Source organism: Theropithecus gelada, chromosome 8, assembly GCF_003255815.1.
Source record: "Theropithecus gelada isolate Dixy chromosome 8, Tgel_1.0, whole genome shotgun sequence".
Classification (NCBI taxonomy): Eukaryota; Metazoa; Chordata; class Mammalia; order Primates; family Cercopithecidae; genus Theropithecus; species Theropithecus gelada.
Genome location: NC_037676.1, coordinates 36,533,061 through 36,536,941, shown reverse-complemented (window position 1 = coordinate 36,536,941; position 3,881 = coordinate 36,533,061). Strand labels below are relative to the sequence as shown.

At 37.9% G+C, this 3,881-nt stretch overlaps 1 non-coding gene across 1 annotated transcript; it reads right to left on the bottom strand.

Moving 5' to 3' along the window:
• Positions 1–1,673: 1,673 nt before the first annotated feature.
• Positions 1,674–1,781, bottom strand: LOC112630837. Its single transcript, XR_003120970.1, has one exon. It is a non-coding gene; the product is annotated as a U6 spliceosomal RNA (small nuclear RNA).
• Positions 1,782–3,881: the final 2,100 nt, after the last annotated feature.

Sequence of the window (3,881 nt, the reverse complement as noted above, 5' to 3'; positions counted from 1 at the left end):
GAACACTGCTCACTGTAGCCTTGACCTCCCAGGCCTAAGTGATTCTCCCACCTCAGCCTTCTGAGTAGCTGGGACTACAGTTGTGCACCACTATACCCAGCTAATTTTTGTACTTTTTGTAGAGATGGGGTTTTGCTTTTTGCTGTTGGCTGGGCTGGTCTTGAATTCCTGGGCTCAAGTGATCTTCCCACCTTGGCCTCCCAAAGTATTGGGATTACAGAAGTGAGCCACCATGCCTGGCTATAGTTGCATCCAATAATTTGTGATACGTTATTTTCATTGCCATTCAGTTCAAAATATTTTCTGATTTCCATACATATATATTGCAAATATTTTCTCCCATTCTGTGACTTGCCTTTTCTTGTTATTAGTGGTATTTTTTTTTTTTCTGTTAACTAGAAGCTTGATACTTTAATGAGTTTTTTCACTTTTACTCATGCATTATTTAGAAAAGTATATTCCTTAATTTCTGAATATCTGGGGATTTTCTAGTTATCTTTCTGTTTTGGACTTCTTGCTCAATTTCATTGTCATCAGAGAATATCCTTTGTATTACTTCAGTACTTTAAAATTTACTTAGGTATGTTAACATTTCCAACAGTACTTGTGGATCTGAGTTTTTCTCCCTTAGTTCTTCTGTCAGTTTTTGCTTTGTTTATTTTGAGGCTACGTTATTATGTGTATACAAAGTTAGACTTGCAATTTTTTTATTGAATTGATCCCTTTATTGTCAGGAATATCACTCAGTAAAACTGCTTGCCTCAAAGTTTACTTTGTCTGATATTTGTCTAGCTACACCAGCTTTCTTTTGATTGTTAGCTTGATGTATCTTTTTTCATCCTTTTAGCTTCAACTTTTTCCATTTTTGTGCTGCTGCATAACCAACCACCCCAAAACTTACTGGCATAAACCAACAAACATTTTATTATGCTCATAAGTATTGTGGGTGAAGAATTTGGACAGAGCTTAGCAGGGACATTTATATCTGTTCTACATTGCCTGGAGTCTTGGCTGGAAAGATGTGAATGATTGGGGACTAGAATCTGGAGACTTCTTCAATCACATGTCTGGTACCTGGACTGGGCTAACATGAGACTGGACTCAGCTAGGACTGTTGATTGTAGTGCCTACTTGGACTTCCTTATAACATGGCGGACTTGAGTAGTCAGATTTCTCACACAGGGGCTCAGAGCTCCAAAAGTGACTGTTTCACCAAACAAGGCATAAATTGCATAGACTTTTATGCTCTTGCCTCAAAAGTCCCACAGTGTTACTTCTTCTGTACTCTACTGGTTGAAGGAACCACATGCCCACACAGATTGGGGAAGGGAGACAGACTCCATCTCTTAATAAGAGGGGTGCCAAAGGATTTGTGGCTATGTTTTAAAACTGCCACACAACTTTTCCTTTCATATCCTTATATTTGAGGTTTATTTTTATCCAGTCTCACAATCTTTGTCTTTTAATTGGCATCTTTGGATCATTTATATTTAATTACTGATACTATGATTTAAACCTATCATCTTACAATTTACTTTCTATTTGTTCCATCTGTTTTTTTTTGTTGTTGTTGTTAATTTTTCCCCTTTCTCTCCTTCTTTGGATTATTCATGCATTTAAAAAATTATTCCACTTCCCTACTCTAAAGCTTGTTAACTGTACATTCTTTTATTATTCTTTGGTGATTACCCTAGAATTTGCATGCCATCTTTGCTCAAGGGGCCATGCTAATCTTCTCTGTATTCTTCCCATTTTAGTGTATATGCTGCCAAAGTGAACACAATGATTAGCCTAGAGATTGCAACATGTATCATTATTTTATTATAACCTATCTTAAATGACTAGAGTTGGCCTCCATATCCATGGGTTCCATATCTGTGGATTCAACCAACTTTTGATCAAAAATATTTGGGAAAAAAATGAATGGTGTCATCTGTACTGAACATGTGCAGACTTTTGTTATTATTCCCTAAGCAATTCAGTAAAACAACTATTTACATAGCACTTACAGTGTATTAGGTATTATAGGTAATCTAGAGATGATTTAAAGTATATGGAAGGATGTGCGTAGGTTATAGGCAAATACTATGCCATTTCATGTAAGGGACTTGAACATCTGTGGATTTCGGTATCTGTGGGAAGTCCTGGATCAAATCCTTAATAGATACAGAGGAACAACTGTACATGTCATATCCTGAACAATGCAAGAACCTCACAACACTTTAACTCCATTTACCCTTCTCCTGCCTTTTGTGTTATTGTTAACATATTTAATTCTCTCTATATTTTGAACTCTATAAGACATTAGTGTTATTGTTTTATGTAGTAAATATTAATTTAGAAATTTTACTTTTTTGGTGTTATTTCTTTTTTTTATTTTTTATTTTTTTTAATACAGTCTCACTCTGTCACCCAGGCTGGAGTGCAGTGACACGATCTCGCTCACTGCAACTTCCACCTCCTGAATTCAAGTGATTCTTGTGCCTCAGCCTCCCCAGTAGCTGGGACTACAGGCATGCGCTGCCACGTCCTGCTAATTTTTGTATTTTTAGTAGAGACAGGGTCTCACTATGTTGGCCAGGCTGGTCTAGAGCTTCTGACCTCAGGTGATCTGCCTGCCTTGGCCTCCCAAGGTGCTGGGTTTACAGGTGTGAGCCACCACGCCTAGCCTGTTTATTCCGTCTTGCATTACTGTTTTCATCTGGGATTATCTTCTGCCTGAAAAAATTCTTCCAGTATTTCTTTGAATGTAGCTATGCCAACAAGAAGTTCTCTCAGTTTTTGTTTGCCCTAAAATGTCTTTACTATGCCTTCACTTTTGAAGGATATTTTCATTGAGTATAGCATTTTAAGTTGGTAATTATTTTCTTTCAGCACTTTAACAATTTTCTTTATCCATTTTTTCTCTTGCTTAGCTGTCAGTTTTATTGTTGCTCTTTTGAAAACAATGTGGGTTTTTCCCTCTGGTTGCTTTTAAGATTTTTCCTTTTTTTGTTTTCAGCAGTTTTTCTGTGATATAGCTAGGTGTGTGTGTATGTGTGTGTGTGTGTTTGTGTACGTCTATGCATGAGGAGAAATTCTTTACACTGTAGCTTGCTGTTTTTCATCATTTTTGGAAAATTCTCAGCCAATATTTGTTTAAAAATTGGTTCTATCCCATTCTTCTCTCCATCTGGGTCCCAATTACAAATATGTTAGATGTTTTTACCATGCCCCCATATCAATTACTTTTTTTTTGAGATCGAGTCTCACTCTGTTGCCTAGGCTAGAATGCAGTGGCACAGTCTCGGCTCACTGCAACCTTCACTTCCCGGTTCAAGCGATTCTCCTGCCTTAGCCTCCCGAGTAGCTGGGATTACAGGCACCCACCACCATGCCTAGCTAATTTTTATATTTTTAGTAGAGACAGAGTTTTGTCATGTTAGCCAGGGTAGTCTCAAACTCTTGACCTCAATGGATTTGCCTACCTTGGCCTCCCAAAGTGCTGGGATTACAGGTGTGAGCCACTGTGGCCGGACAATTACATTTTTTCCCCCCATTTTTCATTCTTTTGTCTCTGTTCTTTACTGTTTTGTCTTGGCTATGTCTAATTTGCTATTGAACCCATCTATTCAATTTTTAATTTCAGTAATTTTATTATATTGATTCTAAGATTTTCATTTGGCTTTTTTTTCTTTTTCTTTTTTTTTTGAGACGGAGTTTCGCCCTGTCGCCCAAGCTGGATTTCAATGGCGCAATCTCGGCTCACTGCAACCTCCGCCTCCCAGGTTTAAGTGATTCTCTTGCCTCAGCCTCCAGAGTAGCTGGAATTACAGGCACACGCCACAATGCCTGGCTAATTTTTTGTATCTTTAGTAGAGACGAGGTTTCACCATGTTGGC